This window comes from Ceratotherium simum, chromosome X, assembly GCF_057802395.1.
Source record: "Ceratotherium simum simum isolate JZ-2026a chromosome X, ASM5780239v1, whole genome shotgun sequence".
Classification (NCBI taxonomy): Eukaryota; Metazoa; Chordata; class Mammalia; order Perissodactyla; family Rhinocerotidae; genus Ceratotherium; species Ceratotherium simum.
The window spans coordinates 25,104,593-25,126,413 of NC_141940.1; positions in this window are offsets into that span (position 1 = coordinate 25,104,593).

The following is a 21,821-nucleotide window of genomic DNA, read 5'->3' on the forward strand; positions in this document are numbered from 1 at the left end:
TACAATTCTTTCAGGCTAACAGGTAAAACAATAAAGGCAGAAAGAAGATAAATGACTTGTCTTAGATCATACAACTCAATAGTGACAGATCCAGGACTCAAGTTTCCTAAACTTACTTAGTTTAATCAACCAGCTCTACCAGAAGAACATTATTTTATTTGTATCTAATCAGTGTGGGTTATTGAATTTTATCTAAAATATGAATCCAAAGTATGTTTCTTCCTGATTCAAGAACTTCCTATAAACTTTTCTTTTTCATTGTTTTTATTGAGGTAAAATTCACATAACATAAAACTGACCATTAATCATTTTAAAGTGTACAATTCAGAGGCATTTAGTACATTCTCAAGGTTGGGCAATGTCACCTCTATCTATTTCCAAAACATTTTCATCACTCCAAGAAGAAATCCTGTACCCATTAAGCAGTCACTCCCTATTCCTCCCTTCTCCCAGCCCTCATTAATCACTAATCTCCTTTCTGTCTCTACCTATTCTGGATGTTTCATATAAACAGAATCAAACAATATGTGACCCTTTGTATTTGACTTCCTTCTATTAGCATAATGTTTTCAAGGCTCAACCATTTTGTAGTATGTACTGTATTTCATTCATTTTTATGACCAAATGATATTCTCTGGTATGGGTATACCACCTTTTGTTTATCCATTAATCAGTTGATGGACATTTGGATTGCTTTCATTTTTTGGCTATTAGGAATAATACTGGTAGGAACATTCATGTACAATTTTTGTGTGGATGTATGTTTTCAATTCTCTTGAGTACATACCTAAGAGTGAGACTGCTGACTCATATGGTAATTCCATATTTGACTTATTGAGGAATGTCAAACTGTTTTCCACAGCGGCCAAGCAATTTTATATTCCCAACAACATTGTTCGAGGGTTCTAATTTCTCCACATCCTCAACAACACGTGCTATCTATGTTTTGTTTTGTTTTTTTAATTGTAGCCATCCTATTATGTATGAAGTGGTATTTAGTGGTTTAATTGGCATTTCCCTAGTGACTAATAAACCCAGCTCTGGTGATCTAGTGGTCTAAGATTTGGTGCATTCACTGCTGTAGCCTGGGTTTGTTTCCTGGTCAGGGAATCACACCACCCATCTGCCGGTTGTCATACTGTGGCAGCTACATGTTGCTGTGATGCTGAAAGCTATGCCACTGGTATTTCAAATACCAGCAGGGTCACCCATGGTGGACGGTTTCAGCAGAACTTCTAGACTAAGACAGACTAGGAAGAAGGACATGGCCACCCACTTCCAAAAAAATTGGTCATGAAAGCCCTGTGAATGGCAGTGGAGCATTGTTTGATATAGCACCAGAAGGTAAAAGGATGTTGCAGAAAGACTGGGCAGGATTCTGCTCTGCTGTACACAGGGTCACTAGGAATTGGAATCAACTTCACAACACTAACAACAACAAAAGTGACTAATAACGATGAACTTCTTTATATGTGCTTATCGGCCTTTTGTATATCTTCTTTGGAGAAACGTCTAATCAAATCCCTTGTCCATTTTAGGTTGGTTTTTTTATCTTTTTATTGTTGAATTTTAAGTGTTCTTTATGTATTCTTAATATTAGACCCTTATCATATATATGATTAGCAAATATTTTATCCCATTCTGTAGGTTGTCTTTTCGCTTTCTTGATAGTGTCCTTTGATGAGCAAAAATGTTTCTTTTCCACCTATAAGCTTTTTTCTATAAAGTTTTTCATAGCATTTTGGGTGTTCCAAGTGCTGATATAAATTTTACTTTTGTAACAACTTTTATTGGTTTCTTTCATAAGCATGCGCGTAATTGTATACCACTATTGTCTACAATCATCTGACAGATGGGTTTTGTTCTGTTATACTTTTACTAAAGCTATAAGTCACAATAAAAATGAACAGAAATGAATTACTTGAGTTCCTTTATCATTCTGTTTCAATTAAATGGCTGACAGTTGCTCCCCGTAAAATTGTTGTAAAATTAGATAAAATCAGGATATTATTGCACTTCCTTAAAAAAATGTATTCTCTTTCAAATCATGGTGGCTCTTCCCCCAGCTCTCTGTGATAAGAATTTAATTTTTAAAAGTCTGTTTAGAAAATAAATTATTACAACTTTTATTTCAGTTTTGCAGAACGCCTCTGTTTTGCTGCATTCATTTAATGTCTGCTTTTAAAAAGAGATGTTCCTTAATTAATATCTGCTTTTTAAAGAATAAGCATGTTGCCTCATATTTTCTAGTATTTATTAATTTCACAGAAGCATTAGCAGTCTTCAAATTTAACTTATATTTTCTTAAGATCATAAATGATTTATTTTCATTTTTTAATGTTCTCAAAAATTCTGCTTTGATACAACTGCCTAAAATATTAACATTAACACAGAAACTAGTAGAAATCTTCTTGCAAAAAGACAATGATGAGTGCTATTCTGAAATAGATGTAAATCATCAATAAATAGAGTAATATTTTCACCATTGCATAGTTTTTCTGACCAACAGGAAAAAAGGATCTTTTTCACTTGGATCCAAAGTATATAGCCAGTACAAAACAGAGAGCTTAGGCTTATGTAATAAGAGATGCTAGTATCTCCTTTTTGAAAAATCTAACATTTGTACAGAGTTAGAGAAAGACTATTCATCATTTTAAAGGTGACAATCTCAGGAAAAATATAGTATTCTTGGGATAGGCGCTAACAAATCGATTAAAAATATGGCCAATGTAGTCATTTTGGTGGTCTTTATAACTAATGGCAAGAATTATGGGAAAAAATAAAGAGAAGGAATAAAAGGACTAGTCGTGATACAAGTTATAGCATATGCGCTCTAAGGCTGGGTCCAAATGTAAAAACGTGCATTTAAGGTTCCTCCATGTCTTTTAATGGCTCACAGCTTATTTCTGTTTAGCACTAAAAAATATTCCATTGTCTGGATGTACTACAGTTTATTTATCCATTCACCTAATGAAGGACATCTTGGTGGCTTCCAAGTTTTGGACATTATAAATAAAGCTGATATAAGCATTTGTGTGCAGGTTTTTGCGTGGATAAAAGTTTGCAACACATTTGAGTAAATAACAAGGACCATGATTGCTGGATCACATGATAAGAGTATGTTTAGTTTTGTAAGAAACAGCCAAACTGTCTTCCAATGTGACTGTACCGTTTTGCATTCCTACCAGCAAAGGATGCGAGTTACCGTTGCTCCACATCCTCGTCAGCATTGAGTGTTGCCAGTGTTCTGGATTTTAGCCCTTCTAATACACGTTGAGTGCTTGACAATTTCTTGATAGATTATTTCTCTATAAAATAATCTTAATTTCCGGAGTGACGTCAGCATCATGGCGGAGTGAGCATTCCCGTGAACTCTTCCCCTGACAAGATACAACAAAAGCAACAGTCACAGACCAACAACGGAATCCCAGACAGTGAAAAGCTAGAGCGGAAAGATCCACACTGCCGCACATCTGAGAGCAGAACGGGCTGGGCCCCCAGAGGAAGTGGGGAGAGGTAAGGAGAACTCCTCTCCCTCCCCATCAGATCAGCGATCCCTGTCTGCGCGGCTCCCAGAGAGGGGGGAGGGGCGGCCCTCGGCGGGGAAACCGTAGCTCTTCGGGCTCTCTCAGCCAGTGGGAAACTCCCGCACAGAGGACTCAGAAGAGCCACAGGGCAACCATCAACATCTGAGCACCCCAGAGAGCGGATAAAGAGAGGCAAACGAGAAGCCTCCCACATCAGGGACCCGGAGGGCAAAAGAGAGCTCCCCCCTCCCTGCAAACCAGACCCTGCAGCTCAACCGACCAGACCACACCTAGTGATCCATGGCAGTCCAGACCAAGAGATCTGCGACAGACCAGACCAAGCGATCCGCAGCAGACCTGATCAAACGACCAGACCGTGGATCGCAGCGGGAAAAAAAACAAAAAACAAAAAACTGCGGATCGCAGCAGAAAAACCGGGGCAGAGCGCAGGGGGCTTAGACTACACAGCCCTTTACCACCAGACAGTGGCGGCAGGTGGAAATTGCAACCAGAGATTTCCAGGATGAGGAAAAACAAAACCAACACAGGAACCACAATGCAAAAATATATGAAATCACCAGACCAGAAACAAAATGACAAGCACCCAGAAATCAAGCCCGAAGACACAGAAATCCATAAACTAAATGACAGAGATTTCAAAATAGCTATCATAAAAACACTCAACGAAATACGAGACAACACAGACAAACAATTCAATGAGATTAGGAGTTTCTTCACAAAAGAGATTGAAATCATAAAGAAAAACCAATCAGTGCTGCTGGAGATGAAGAACACAATGGAGCAGATAAAGGAGAATCTGGAATCTTTAAAGAACAGAGCTGACAATACGGAGGAAAGAATTAGCACTTTAGAGGATAGGAATACAGATATACTCCAGATGGAAGAGGAGAAAGAACTAAGACTAAAAAGAAATGAAGAAAGACTCTGAGAAATATCTGACTCTATTAGAAAATGTAACCTAAGAATTATAGGTATTCCTGAGGGAGAAGAGAGGGAAAGAGGAACAGAGAGCCTATTCAAGGAAATAATAGCTGAGAATTTCCCAAATCTGGGGAAGGAGCAGGAAATACCAGTAAGCGAAGCCAACAGGACACCTATATATAGTAACAGACAAAGGCCTTCACCACGACACCTAGTGGTAAGGCTAGCCAGGGTCAACAACAAAGAAACTATATTAAGGGCAGCTAGACAAAAACAAAAAATAACGTACAAAGGAACTCCCATCAGGCTCTCAGCGGATTTCTCAACAGAAACTTTACAGGTTAGAAGAGACTGGAATGATATATTCAAAATACTGAAAGACAAAAACTTTCAGCCAAGAATACTCTATCCAGCAAAAATATCCTTCAAATATGATGGAGAAATAGGAACTCTCCCAGATAAACAAAAGCTAAGGGAGTTCATGGCCACGAGACCCCCACTATAAGAAATACTCAACAAGGCCCTCAGGCCTGAAAAAAGAAGAGAAAGGGAACACAAAGCTTGGAGCAAGGAGAAAAGTAGGTAGACAAACTCAGAAAAATAGTAGATCTTTACCAGAATAGGTTAACAACCACTTAAATACTAAATTCAAAGATCAAAGGAAGAAACTCACCAAAAATAAATTTAACCTCATCACTGTAAACACACAGCCACAACACAAGACAAAATAAGGTATAACAAGAACAACTTAGAAGGGGAAGAGGAAAGTGATTGAATTGACTTAGTATAAGGAAATAGGAGGCCATCAGATAATGGACTATCTCATACACAAGATTTTTTGCCCAAACCTCAAGGTAACCACTAAACAAATAATCAAAACAAAACCACATATGATAAACAAAGAGAAAACTAGAAGAGTCATAAGACAGAACAACCAAACTGAATTGGCAGTCCAAAACAAATGGGACAAGAAACAAAGGAAATGCAAAAGAACCAGAAAATAAGTGACAAGACAGCAACATTAAGCCCTCATATATCAATAATTACCCTAAATGTAAATGGATTGAACTCTCCAATCAAAAGATACAGAGTGGCAGGATGGATTAAAAAGCAAGACCCAACAATATGCTGCCTTCAGGAAACACATCTTAGCACTAAAGACAAGCACAGGCTCAGAGTGAAAGGATGGAAGACAATACTCCAAGCTAATGGCAAACAAAAGAAAGCAGGTGTTGCCATACTCATATCAGACAAAGTAGATTTCAAGATAAAACAGGTTAAGAAAGACAAAGAAGGGAAATATATAATGACAAAAGGGACACTCCATCAAGAAGACATATCACTTATAAATATATATGCACCCAACATAGGAGCACCAATGTACATAAAGCAACTATTAACAAACCTAAAAGGAGAAATCAACAACAACACAATAATAGTAGGGGATCTTAACACCCCACTTACAACAATGGATAGATCATCCAGACAAAAAGTCAATAAAGAAATAGTAGACTTAAATGAAAAACTGGACGAGATGGACCTAGTAGACATATACAGAGCACTCCATCCAAAAACAGCTGACTACACATTCTTCTCAAGCGCACATGGAACATTCTCTAGGATAGACCATATGTTGGGAAACAAAGCAAGCCTCAATAAATTTAAGAAGATTGAAATCATAACAAGCATCTTTACAGACCATAAGGCTATGAAACTGGAAATGAACCATGAAAAAAAAACTGGGAAAGTGACAAAAATGTGGAGATTAAACAACATGCTACTGAACAACCAATGGATCATTGATGAAATTAAAGGAGAAATCAAAAACTATCTGGAAACAAACAAAAATGATTACATGCCATATCAGACCATATGGGATGCAGCAAAAGCGGTCCTGCGAGGGGAAACTCATAGCGATACAAGCCCACCTTAACAAACAAGAAAAAGCCCTAATAGGCAACCTTAAATTACACCTAACAGAACTAGAAAAAGAAGAACAAACAAAGCCCAAAGCCAGCAGAAGGAGAGAAATAATAAAAATCAGAGCAGATATAAATGAAATTGAGACCAAAAAAACAGTAGAAAGGATTAATGAAACAAAGAGTTGGTTCTTCGAGAAGATAAACAAAATCGACAAACCCTTAGCCAGGCTTACTAAGAAAAAGCGAGAAAAGGCTCAAGTAAATAAAATTAGAAAAGAAAGAGGAGAAATTACAACGGATACCACGGAAATACAGAGGATTATAAGAGAATACTATGAGAAATTATATGCCAACAAATTGAACAATCTAGAAGAAATGGATAAATTCTTAGACTTATACAACCTCCCAAAATTGAACCAAGAAGAAATGGAGAATCTGAATAGACCAATAACAAGTAAAGAGATTGAAATAGTAATCAAAAACCTCCCAAAAAATAAAAGTCCTGGACCAGATGGCTTCTCCAGTGAATTTTACCAAACATTCAAAGAAGATTTAATACCCATCCTTCTCAAACTATTCCAAAAAATAGAGGAAGATGGAAGACTTCCTAACTCATTCTATGAGGCCAACATCACTCTGATACCAAAACAAACCAGACAAAGACAATACAAAGAAAGAAAATTACAGGCCAATATCACTGATGAACATTGATGCAAAAATCCTCAACAAAATATTGGCAAACCAAATACAGCAATACATTAAAAAGATCATACACCATGATCAAGTGGGATTTATACCAGGGACGCAGGGATGGTTCAACATCCGCAAATCAATCAATGTGATACATCACATCAACAAAACAAAGAATAAAAACCACATGATCATCTCAATAGACGCAGACAAGGCATTTGACAAGATACAACATCCATTTATGATAAAAACTCTCAATAAAATGGGAATAGAAGGAAAATACCTCAACATAATAAAGGCCATATGTGACAAACCCACAACCAACATCATACTCAACGGGGAAAGACTGAAAGCCATTCCTCTGAGAACAGGAACGAGGCAGGGCTGCCCACTCTCACCACTCCTGTTCAACATAGTACTGGATGTTTTGGCCAGAGCAATTAGGCAAGAAAAAGGAATAAAAGGAATCCAAATAGGTAACGAAGAAGTGAAACTCTCACTATTTGCAGACGACATGATTGTATATATAGAAAACCCTAAAGAATCTGTTGGAAAACTATTAGAAACAATCAACAACTACAGCAAAGTTGCAGGGTACAAAATCAATCTATAAAAATCAGTTGCATTTCTGTATGCTACTAATGAACTAACAGAAAGAGAGCTCAAAAAGATAATACCATTTACAATTGCATCCAAAAGAATAAAATACCTAGGAATAAATCTTACCAAGGAGGTGAAGGACCTATACAATGAGAACTACAAGACATTATTGAAAGAAATCCATGATGACATAAAGAAATGGAAAGATATCCCGTGCACGTGGATTGGAAGAATAAACACAGTTAAAATGTCTATATTACCTAAAGCAATCTACAGATTCAATGCAATCCCAATCAGAATCCCAATGACATTCTTCACAGAAATAGAAAAAAGAATACTAAAATTTATATGGGGCAACAAAAGACCCCGAATAGCTAAAGAAATCCTAAGAAAAAAGAACAAAGCAGGAGGCATCACAATCCCTGACTTCAAAACATACTACAAAGCAATAGTAATCAAAACAGCATGGTACTGGTACAAAAACAGACACACAGATCAATGGAACAGAATTGAAAGCCCAGAAATAAAACCACACATATACGGACAGCTAATTTTTGACAAAGGTGCTAAGAACATGCAATGGAGAAAGGAAAGTCTCTTCAATAAATGGTGTTGGGAAAACTGGACAGCCACATGCAAAAGAATGAAAGTGGACCATGTGCTATCGCCATTCACAAAAATTAACTCAAAATGGATCAGAGACCTGAAGGTGAGACCTGAAACTATAAAACTCATAGAAGAAAATATAGGCAACACACTGTTTGACATTGGTTTTAAAGGAATCTTTTCGGATGACATGCCTACCCAGACTAGGGAAACTAAAGAAAAAATAAACAAGTGGGACTTTATCAGATTAAAGAGCTTTTATAAGACAAATGAAACCAGAATCAAGATGAACAGACAACCAACCAGCTGGGAGAGAATATTTGCAAAACATACATCTGACAAGGGGTTGATCTCCATAATATATAAAGAACTCACACAACTGAACAACAAAAAACAAACAAACCGAACAAAAATGGGCAGAGGAAATGAACAGACACTTCTCCAAGGAAGATATACAGATGGCCAATAGGCACATGAAAAGATGCTCAACATCACTAATCATCAGGGAAATGCAAATCAAAACAACACTAAGATACCACCTCACGCCTGTTAGAATGGCTATAATCACCAAGACAAAAAACAACGGATGTTGGAGAGGATGTGGAGAAACAGGAACCCTCATACACAGCTGGTGGGAATGCAAATTGGTGCAGCCTCTATGGAAAACGGTATGGAGATTCCTCAAAGAATTAAAAATAGAGATGCCCTATGATCCAGCCATCCCACTACTGGGAATCTATCCAACGAGCCTGAAATCAACAATCCAAAGAGGCCTATGCACCCCTATGTTCATTGCAGCATTATTCACCATAGCCAAGAAGTGGAAGCAACCTAAGTGTCCCTCGACTGTTGATTGGATTAAGAAAATGTGGTATATATATACAATGGAATACTACTCTGCCATAAAAAAATACAAAATCGTCCCATTTGCAACAACATGGATGGGCCTGGAGCGTATTATGTTAAGTGAAATAAGCCAGAAAGAGAAAGACAAACACTGTATGATCTCACTCATATGTGGAATATAAACCAACACATGGACAGAGAAAACTGGACTGTGGTTACCAGGGGCAGTGGGGGTGAGGGGTGGGCACAAGGGGTGAAGGGAGTCAAATATATGGTGATGGACAAAGAAAAATGTACAACCCAAAAATTTCACAATGTTAGAAACCATTAAAACATCAATAAAAAAAAAAATAATCTTGGGGCCGGCCCGGTGGCGCAAGTGGTTGGGTGCGTGCACTCCACTGCGGCGGCCCGGGGTTCGCTGGTTCGGATCCCGGGCACGCACCGACGCACTGCTTTGGCAAGCCATGCTGTGGCAGCGTCCCATATAAAGTGGAGGAGGATGGGCACGGATGTTAGCCCAGGGCCAGTCTTCCTCAGCAAAAAAAGAGGAGGATTGGCGGATGTTAGCACAGGGCTGAACTCCTCACAAAAAAAAAAATAATAATAATCTTAATTTCCTTTCTTAACAATATCCATAAATATACAATGTATTATAGCATACATATGTTCTCAATAAGAATAGAAAGTCCTCAGAGGTTTCCCCTTGTGGCTGTCCCCTCTTCAATGATGCTCAAGCCGAGGGTAAGAAAGCAGGAACCTGTACCCTAGGAAGCCATTGCCAAAACTGCAAGAGAATAGGTATAGCTTGAAAACAGAGTAGTGATTTCTGTTTTGCCATTTCTTGAATTTTCTTCTTTCTAAATGAACTCGATTTTACAATACTTTACATAAAATAAAAAGCATTCATTTTAATTGTACAGTTCAATGAATTTTGACAAATGTATATACCGATTTAACCAGCACCATTATTAAGAATATTTACATCACTGCCCCCCCCCAAAAAAAACCTCTCCTTCCCCTTTTGCAGTCAGTCATTCCTTCCCCTCATTCAAATCACTAGCCCTAAGCAACCGCTGATCAGATTCCCCTCATTAAAGATTAGCTTGGTGTTCCAGAATTTCACATGAATGAAATCATAGAGTATTATTTTCTGTCTGGCTTCTTTCATTCAGCATGTTTCTGAGATTTATCTATGTTTTTAACATATCAGGAGTTTGTTCCTTTTTATTAATAAGTAGTATTCCATTGTATGCATATACCACAAACTATTTATCCATTCACTTATTGATCGATCTTTAGGTCATTTCAGGTTGTGGGCTATTATGAACAAAGTTGCTATTAAAATTTGAGTATAAGTCATTTTGTGGACATATGTTTTCCTTTCTGTTGGATAAATAAATATCTAGGAATAGAACAGCTGGGTCATATGGTAGGCATATGTTTAACTTTATGAGAAGCTATCAGGCTGATTTCCAAAGTGGTTATGCTGTTTTATACTCCCGCTAACAACATATGAGATTCCTGGCTGCTCCACATCCTCGCTAACATTTGTCAGTCTTAATTTTAGCCATTCTGGCAGATGTGAAGTGGTATCACTTTGTGGTTATCATTTGTAGTCCCCTAATGATTAATGATGTTGAGAATCTTTCATGTGCTTAGCTGCAATTCATATATCTTCTTTGGTGAAGTGTCTGTTCAAATATTTCTCCCCAATTATATTGAGTTGTTTTTCTTCTTAGTATTCAGTTGTAAAAGTGCTTATTTTTTTTTTACATATTATGAATACTAGTTCTTTGTCAATTATATAGAGAGACTCTTTTGTTCCAGTCTGGAGCTTGCCTTTCCATTTTCTTTTATAATTTTTTATTTATTTTATTTTTCCCCAAAGCCCCAGTACATAGTTGTATGTCATAGATGCACATCCTACTAGTTGCTGTATGTGGGATGCGGCCTCAGCATGGCCGGAGAAGCGGTGCCTCGGTGCGCACCCGGGATCCGAACCCGGGCCACCAGTAGCGGAGCGCGCGCACCTAACCGCTAAGCCATGGGGCCAGCCCTTCCATTTTCTTAATATCATATTTCAAAGAGCAGAAGTTCTCATTTTGATGAAATCCAACTTATCTTTTTTTTTTAATTTTATATTTGGTGCTTTGTGCCCTCTAAGAAATTTTTGCCTATTTCAAAGTCCCAAAGATTTTCTCCTATAGTTTCATTTAGATGATTGGTACTCTTAGTTTTTTCAGTTAGGCCTATGAACCATTTTGAATTTAGTTTTGTATATGGTATGAAGTAAAGGTCAAGGTTCATTTTTTTTCATATGGATATTCAGTTAATTTAGAACCATTAGCTTATTGAAAAGACTATCCTTTCCCTCACTGAATTATCTTGATAATTTTGTTGAAAAGCAATTCACCGTATATGTGTAGGTTTTTTTTCTGGACTCTTTTGTGTTTCCTGGATTGATATGATCTATACATCATCATCTTTAAAACTGTAGCTTTAGAGTAAGTTTTGAAACCAGATAGTGTGAGTCCACTAAATTTATCACTCTTTTTCAAAATTGTTTTGGCTAATGTAATTCCTTTGCATTTCCACATTAATTTTAGAATCAATTATCAATTTATCAATAAAATCTGCTTGGAATTTATTTGGGATTCTATGGAATCTATACATTAGTTTGGGGAGAATTGACATGTTTACATTATTGAGATTTGCAATCCTTATACATGGTATACAGCTCTATTTATTTAGAATTTCTTTAATTTCTCTCAGCAGTGATTTTTGTTGTTTTGTTGTTGTTGTTGTTGTTGTTGTTGTGTGTTTTTTGTAGACACCATTTACCAGGTAGAGGAAGTTTCTTCCTATTCCTAACTTCCTGGAAGTTCTTATCAGGAACAAGTGTTGAATTTTGTCAAATTCATTTTCTGCATCCATAGGGATACGTTTATTCTCCTTTATTCTGTTATTATGATGATATATAATTGATTTTAAAATATCAAACCAGGCTTACATTCCTGGGATAAACCCAATTAGTCATGATGTATTATCCCTGTAAATACCACTTCAGCTACATCCCCAAAATTTTGATATGTTGTATTTTCATTTGCCTTCAGTTGAAACTTTAATTCCTCTGTGATTTCTTCTTTAAACCATGAGTTATTTAAAGACTTGTTCTTTCATATCTAAATATTTGGGGATTTTCCTAGTATATTTCTCTTATTGATTTCTAATTTAATTTCTGTGATCAGAAAACAAAGTGTACAATTTCAATCCTTTGAAATTTACGAAGACTTTCTTTATTGCCAACCATATTATATATCTTGATGACTGTTCCATATGCACTTGAATACAATGTACATTTTGCTTTTGGGGGTGTAGTGTTTTGTAAACGTCAATTAAGTCAACTTGATTATTAGTGTTTTTCAAGTATTCTATCTTTACTTATTTAGTATTGTTACGTCTTCCTGATGAATTGATTCTTTGATCATTCTGAACTGTATCTCTTTATCTTTGATAATATTCTTTACCTTTAAGTCTATTCTGTCTGGTATTAATATAGCACTCCAGATTTCATAGGATTTCTCATCATAGTCTTTGCCATTATGTTTTTTTCCACTTTTAATGTCAGCCTGAATCTTTGTATTTAAATTATATTTCTTGTAGGCAGCATATAATTGAGTTTTGCTTTTTTATCTAATCTGACAATACCTGATTTTTAATTGAAGCATTTATAACATTTACATTTCATCTAATTATTTTGGTTCTGTAGATTTTTAATCAGGAAATTTTTGGCCATTACTTTTTCAGCCGACTCCTCCTTCTGTAACTCTAATTACGTGTAGGATAACCTCTTAATATGGTCAAACAGGATACTGAGGCTTTGTTGATATTTTCATATCTTTTTTCTTTGCCCTTCAGTTTAGATAATTTTTATTTCTGAGTCTTCAACTTCATTGATCTTTTCTTCTGCAGTGTATAATCTGCTATTAAGCCAATACAGTGAATTCTACTTTTCAGTTGTTATTTTTTGAGCTCTAGAAGTTTCACTTTTATTCTTTTTATATCTTCCACCACTCACTTCATTGTGTTAATATTTTCCTTTAACTTCATGAGCATATTTATAATAGATGTTTTAAAGTCATTGTCTGCTAATTCCATCATGTTAGTGCTTTCTGGATCTGTTTATATTGACTGATTTTTCTCCTGGTTTTGAGTCACAATTTTCAGTTTCTTTGCATTTCTAGTAATTTTTATTGGATGCTGTACATTATGAATGTTATATTTTTGAGTGCCTGAATTTTGTTTTGGGAGGCAATGAATTTACTTGTAGATCACCTTAGTTTTTTTTGATTGATTGATTATTTTTTTTTTTTTGTGAGGAAGATCTGCCCTGAGCTAATATCTGCCAATCCTCCTCTTTTTGCTGATGAAGAATGGCCCTGGGCTAGCATCCTTGTCCATCCTCCTCCACTTTATATGGGACACCGCCACAGCATGGCCTGCCAAGCAGCACGTTGGTGCGCGCCCAGGATCTGAACCAGTGAACCCCAGGCTGCCGCAGCAGAGCACACGCACTTAACTGCTTGCGCCACCAGGCCAGCCCCTGATTGATTGATTTTAAGATTTGTTAGGGCAGGTCTGGGGTAGTTTCTACTCTATGGCTAGCTTAGCCCTACCAATGTTTGACCATTCTTGAATCCCTACTGAATTCCCAGGGTGTTCAATGAATTCTCTCGAATCTGGCTGGTCGTAAAGTAAATATTTAACAGCTGTAGGTTATCTCTGGGAATCATTCAGCTTAAAGCTCCCCCACAATTGATCCTTGCCCAACTTCATGGATATTTACCCCACAATGCACAGCTTTGTATTAAGTAAAAAACTTAAGGGGGTATGCCAATCTTCATAACAGCATTGTTCACAATAGCCAAAAGGTAGAAACAACCCAAATGTCTATCAACAAATGAATGTATAAACAAAATGTGGCATATAAAAACAATGGAATACTATTCAGCCATAAAAAGAAATGAAATTTTGATATATGATGCAATGTGGATGGACCTTGAAAACATTATGATTAGTGAAATAAGCCAGATACAGAAGAACAAACGTTGTATGATTCTACTTATATGAGGCACCTAGAGTAGGCAAATTTATAAAGACTGAAAGCAGAATAGAAGTTAGGAGGTGCTGGGGGGTGGTGGGAGGGGGCGTTATTGTTATTGGTACAGAGTTTATGTTGGATAATGAAAAAAGTTTTGGGTATAGATAGTGGTGGTGAGAATATAGCATTGTGAATATATTTAATGCCACTGAATTGTACACTTACAAATGGTAAAAATAATAAATAGTATGCTATGTATGTTTTACCACAATAAAAAAATAATTTACAAAGAAGTGAGATACAGAGAAATATTATGTTTCTACTTTATTATTGTTTAGGTAACATTAAATTAATATGTATGTTTCATAATAAAAATATACTTTTGCTCTAAAAATAAAAACTTAAGGAGACCCCCCCCCAAGCAGATTTCTAAAGCACTTTTTTCTGTGTAGCTTCCTCTGCTCCAGTATTCTTCCCTGCAAATTCCCCTACTATGGATTCCAAAACTCTGATATTTGTCTCTTTGAATCATTGAGATGGACATGTTCTTCTTGGGTACACCTCCCAGTGCCACTCTCTGGAAAGTGCCCCCAGGCAGCAAGTCAAATCAGTCATAGGGCTCAGATCCTTTTTTTTCCATCTCTCAAAGATCAATCATGAGCTCCTGTATTAGTTTGCTAGGGCTATGATAACAAAATACCACTGACTGGGTGGCTTAAACAATAGAAATTTATTTTCTCACAGTTCTGGAGGCTAGGAGTCCAAGATCAAAGTGTCAGCAGTTTTAGTTTCTCCTGAGGCCTTTCTCCTTGGCTTACAGATGGCTACCTTTTCACTCTATCCTCACATGAACTTTTCTGCATGTACACACATCCCTGGTGTCCCTTTTGTGTGTCTAAATTTCATCTTCTTTATAAGGACATTAGTTAGATTGCATTATGTCCCACCCTAAGGACCTCATTTTAATTTGATCACCTCTTTAAAGAGCTCATCTCCAAATATGGTTACATTCTGTGCTACTAGGTGTAAGGACTTCAACATAGGAATGGAGGGGACACAATTCAGTCTATAATAGCTCCCTATTGTAGAGTGTTTGAAAATATTTTCACATTATTTGTTTATTTTTCTAATGTTTACAGCAGGAAGGCAAACTTGGTACCAGTAAGCTTGCAGAGTTTTGTTTTTTTTTTGTTTTTTTTGTTTTTTTTTTGAGTAAGATTGACCCTGCACTAACATCTGTTGCCCATCTTCCTCCTTTTTTATTTTTTCTCTCCAAAGCCCCAGTACATAGTCGTGTATCATAGTTGTAGAGTTGTAGCTCTTCTATATGGGACACCACCACAGCATGGCTTTATGAGCAGTGAATAGGTCCTCACCCAGGATCCGAACCGGCGAACCCCGGGCCACTGAAGCAGAATGCATGAACTGAACTGCTACACGACCGGGCCAGCCGCTTGCAGGGTTTTTCTAATTAAACATTTTATTTCCAGATTATTGCAGATTCACATACAGTTGTAGGAAATAATACAGAGAGACATCCATGTACCCTTTAACCTGATTCCTTTGATGTAAAGTCTTACAGAATTATAGTACAATATAACAACCAAGGTACTGATATAGATACGTTCAAAATATAGAACATTTCCATCACCAGAAGGATCCCTCATGTTGCCTTTTTGTAGTCACATCCAGTTCTCTTTCCTCCAATTCCTCCTAAACCATGTTAACCACTAATCTGTTCTCCATTAGTATAGTTTTATCGTACCAAGGATGTTATACAAATGGAGTCATCCACTGTATAACTCTTTCGCATTGGCTTTTTGCACACAGCATAATTCTTGAGAGATTCATCAAGATTGTAGCATGAATCAATATTTCTTTCTTAAATAATTGAGTAGTAGCCCATGGTATGAATGTACCACAGTTTGTATAACCATTCACCTATCGAAGAGCATCTGGATCATTTCCAGTTTAGGGCTATTATAAATACGTCTGCTATAAATATTCGTGTACAGATTTTGTGTAAACATAATTTTTCATTTTGATGGAATAAATGCCCAGCAGTGAAATTGCTGTGCTGTATGGAAAGCACATGTTTAGTTTTGTAAAAAGTGCCAACTTCTTTTCCAGAGTGGCTGAACTATTGTACATCCTCACCAGCAATGTATGAGTGACCAGTTTCTCCACATTCTTGCCAGCATTTGGGGTTGTGATTTTTAAATTATGGCTGTTATGATAAGTGTCTAATAATATCACATTGTGGTTTTAATTTGTGTTTCCTTAATAGCTAATGAGACTGAAGATCTTTTCATATCCTTATTTGTCATATGTATATCTTCTTAGGTGAAATGTCTCTTTATGTCTTTTGCCCATTTGCTGTCTAGATTTTTTGAGGGTTATTGCTGTTGAGTTTTGATAGTTCTTTATAGATTCTAGACACTCATCTTTGTTGGATATGTGGCTTGCAGATGTTCTCTTTCAGTTCTGTAGCTTCTCTTTTCATCTTAAAAGGGTCTTTTACAGAGTGAAAGTTTCTAATTTTGATGAAGACCCATTTATCAACTTTTTCTCTATGGGTTATGAATTTGATATCAAGTCGAAGAACTCTCTCCTAGTCCTAGATTCCAAAAATTTTCTATTGTTTTTTCAAAAAGTTTTATAGTTTTACATTTGACATTTAAGTCTGTGATCCACTTTGAGTTAAATTTTGTAGAAGATGTGCAGTTTAGGTTGAGGTCCATTTTTTGCCACTATTTGTTGAAAAGGCTATCCTTTGCCCATTTAATCTGTTTTTTACCTATGCCAAAACTCTTTTGATGATACTTGTATAACTGTATTTCTGAGTTCTCTATTCAGCACCATTGATCTATATGTCTATCCCTCCACAATTATCACACAGTCTTGATTACTGTGGCTATATAATAACTTTTGAAAGCAGGTAGACTAATCCCTCCCACCATATTCTTCTTTTTCAAAGTCATTTCAGCTATTCTAGTTCCTTTCTTTTTTAATATAAATTTTAGAATAATCTTGTCTATATCTACAAAAATAATCTTGATAGTATTTTGATAGGAATTTCATTAAACATGTACATCAATTTGGAGAGAATTGACATTTTTACTATGTTGGATCTTCCAAACTATGAACATGGTTTATCTCTCCTTTTATTTAGATCTTATTTGATTACTTTCATCATTGTTGTGTACTTTTCAGTATACAAGTCTTATACATGTTTTGATCCATTTATACTTATTTTGTTTTTTGAATAACTATAAATGGTATTGTTTTTAATTTTGATATCTACATGTTTCTTGCTAGTATATAGAAATATAATTCATTTTTGTATGTTTATCTGGTATCTTCTGACCTTGCTGAACTCCCTTATTATTTCTAGGAGGTTTTATTGTAGATTCATTGGGATTTTCTACATAGTCAATCATATCATCCAAAAATAGGGACAATTTTATTTGCTCCTTTCTGATATGTATGCCTTTTATTTCCTTATGCACTGGCTAGATTATTCAGCATTATGTGGAATAAGAATAGTGAGAGCAGACATCTTTGCCTTCATTCTGAACTTAGAGGGAAAACGTTAGTCTTTCACCAATGAGTAAAATGTTAGCTATAGGTTTTGCTAAATACTCTTTATCAAGTTGAGGAAGTTCCTGTCACTTCTTATTTTTCTGAGAGTTTTTATCATGAGTGGGTGATGAATTTTGTCAAGTGATTTTTCTGCATGAATTGGTATTATCATGTGATTTTTCTTCTTTAGCCTGTTAGTATGGTGAATTGATTACACTGCATGATTTTCAAATATTGAACCATCCTTGCATCACTGGAATAAATCCCACTTGGTCATGGTGTATAATTCATTTTGTATATTGCTGAATTCTATTTGCTAATATTTAATTAAGTCTTTTATGTCTATACTCATTAGGGATATTGCTGTGTACTTTTCTTTTCTGGTACCGTCTTTTTCTGGGTTTGACATCAGAGTAATACAAGCTTCATAAAATGAATTGGGAAGTGTTCCCTCCTCTTCTATTTTTTTGGAAGAGACTGTCTTGAATTGGTGTTTTTTTCCTCCTTTAAACATCTGGTACAATACACCAATGATACAATCTGGGCCTGGAAATTTCTTTTTGGTAGTGTTTTAATTATGAATTTAGTTTCCTTAGATATTATAGGATTATTCTTTATTTAATGTTGGGTGGGTTGTAGTAAATGTGTTTTTTGAGGAACTGGTCCATTTCATCAAATTTATTTGATATCAAATTTATGTCTATAGAGTTGTCTGTAGTGTTCCCATATTGTTCTTTTGATATCTTCTGGGTTTGCAATAATATGCCATTTCATTCCTGTTATTGATAATTTCTGTCTTCTCTCTTTTTTCTTTGTCAGTCTTGACAAAGGTTTGCCAATCTTATTTTTTTTAAGAACCAGCTCTTTGCTTCATTGATTTAGTCTATTGTTTTGTTCTTCTGTTTTCAGTTTTACTGATTTCTGCTCTTACCTTTGTTGTTTCTTCCTTTCTGCTCTCTTTGGGTTTGGTTTGCTCTTCTTTTACTAGGATCTTGAGATAGGAGCTCAGATTATAGATTTGAGACTTATTCTTCTGTGCATTCCATGCTTTAAAGTTCCCTCTCAGCACCACTTTATCTATGTTCTACATATAATAACACATTGTTTTTTCATTTTTATTCAGTTCAGTGTACTTTTATTATTTCCACTGGAGATTTCCTCTTTGATCCATTGATAATTTAGAATTGTGTTGTTTAGTTTCCAAATGTTTGGAACTTTTCCTGTTATCTTTCTATTGCTAATTTCTGGTTAGATTCCATTGTGTTTGGAGAACACCTTCCGTTTGACTTCAATTCATTTAAATTTGTTAATTTTCTTTAATGGCCCAGGAAGTATGGCCTATCTTGGTACATGTTCCATAGGCACTTGAAAAGAATGTGTATTCTGATGTTTTTGGATAGAGTGGTCTCTAAATGTTAATCAGATCTTGTTGGTTGTTAGTATCATTGAGTTCTCCAACGTTTTTGCTTATTTTCTGTTTGTTCTATCAATTGTTTAGAGAAGAATATTGAAGACTACAACCTTTTGTTTGTCTATCTAGACAAACAGACAAAATTTGTCTATTTCTCCTTTCAGTTTGATCAATTTTTGCCACACATATTTTTTAGCTGTTTTAGAGCACATACATTTAGGATTGCTAGGTTTTCTTGGTGGATTAACCCTTTTATCAGATGTTAATACGGTCACTCCTGCTTTGCTTGGATTAATGTTTGTATGATATGTTATTTTTCCATTATTTGACTTTCAATATGCCTATACCATTATTTTTGAAGTTGCTTTCTTGAAGACAGTATATAATTGCATCATTGTTAAACCTAGTTTTCCAATCTTTTAATTGACGTCTTTAGACTATTTATATATTGATATGTGAGGACTTAGAGCTGCCATTATATTTTTTATTTTCTCTTGGTTCTCTCTGTTTTTATTCTGTTTTCTTTTGCCTGCCTTCCTGTGGGTTACTTGAAAACTATTTAGAATTACATTTGGATTTATCTATAGTGTTTTTTAGTGTCTCTTTGTATAACATTTGTAGTGGTTGCTCTAGGTATTAAAATATATATACATAACATCACAGTCTACTGGTGTTATTTTACCAGTTCAAGTAAAGTATAGAAACCTTAATTCTCTTTACCTCCCCTTAATCTCTTACATTATAATTGTCTCAAGTATTTTCTTGCATCAGACAGTGTTATAATTTTCCATCAACTGAAAAACACAATTTAGAAAATTCACGAGTGGAAGGAAAGGCTATTGTATTTACCCACCATTTCCCTGATGTTTGAAGATTCCTTCTTTTATCATTTCCTTTCTGTTTAGAGGAGTTCCTTTAGCCATTCTTTTAGGGTATGTCTGCTGGTGCAATATCCTCTTAATTTTCCTTCATATGAAAACATCGTGATTTCCCCTTCATTCCTGAAAGATACCTTGGAGGATATAAGATTCTGGATTGACAGTTATTTTCTTTCGGCACATGAAAAAGTATTGTACCACTTCCTTTTGACCTCCATGGTTTGTGATGAGAAATTCAGTCATTCAAATTGCATTTCTACCACAGCCTGGTTGTTTTCAAGACTTTGTCTTTATTTTGAGAAATTTAATTATAATTTGCCTTAGTGTGGATTTCTTTACATTTATCTTCTTTGAGACTCACTCAGCTTCTCAAAAATGTAGGTTTTTATCTTTTGCCAAATTTGGAAAAATTTCAGACACTATCCTTTCAAATATATTTTAGTCCTGACCTCTTCCTCTCCTCTTTCCAAGACTCCAATTATGTGAATGTCCTATCTTTTGTTATAATCCCACAGGTGCCTGCGGTTCTGTTCATTTTTTGTCTATTTCCTCTCTGTTGTTTAGATTAGGCAATTTCTACTGTTCTGTATTCCAATTCACTGATTCTTTCTTCTGTTCCTTCCATTCTGTCACTGAGTCTATCCACTGAGTTTTTTTAATTTCAGTTACTATATTTTTCAGTTCTAAAATTTCCATTTGCTTCTTCTTTATATCTTCTCTTTCTTATTGGAGATTTTCTATTTCTTTGCTGAGGCTCTCTATTTTCTCATTTGTTTCAAGCACATTTGTAATTACTCATTGAAGCATTTTTATTATGGTTGTTTAAAATCTGTCAGATAATTCTAACATCTCTGTTATCTTGGTGTTGGTATTTATTGATAGAATTTTTAGTTAAGATTGTTATCTTCCTTATTCTTCACATAATTTTTTATTGTAATATGGACACTTTGTGTCTTACATTGAGACGTATCTTTTTAAAATACTCAGTTTTAGCTGGCTTCATCTGACATTGCTCCATCAACGCAAGGGGGGGTCATTTTTGTCTTGTTATTACCAGTTGGATGTAGAAGTCCAGGTTCTTTCCTTGGCCTGCATTGACACCCAGGGTAGAGGAAGCTCTTCATTATTACTGGGCAGTTGTGGGAGTTTCTTATATGATCTCCACTGAAATCACAGTGGGGGTGGCCTCACTACTGCTAGGTAATAATGAATGTCCTAGACCTTTTATGACATCACCACAGTGGGGAGGGGCTAGAGTACCTAGTTACTGTTGGTGGGGTTGGAAGTTTAGGCTTCCCACATTGTTTCCATTGACACTATGGGGAGGAGCTTATTACTTCCCAGCAGTGATGAAAGTCCTACGTTGCTACTTGATCTTCTCTGATGTTATCCTGGCACAGGTGTTCAGGGGCCTCATTATAGCTTTGTGAGGGTAGAAGTCTGGGCTTTCCACTCAACCTCTACTGCCATGGATGGGGGTAGAGACCAAATGTCCTGGCCATTTTCCTTCCATCTCTCTCTCTTCAATCAAAATTAATTTTCCCAGTGCTATTTTTTAGCAGCGGGGGAGGGTGGGGAGTGCTTTGCTTTTCTTAGGAATATCTGGTAAACTATCTGAGGTACTACCAGGTACCTTATCTACAAAATGAGAATAATGATAGTATCTAGCTTATGTGGTCTATGTCACCATTAAATGAGACAGTGGATATAAAA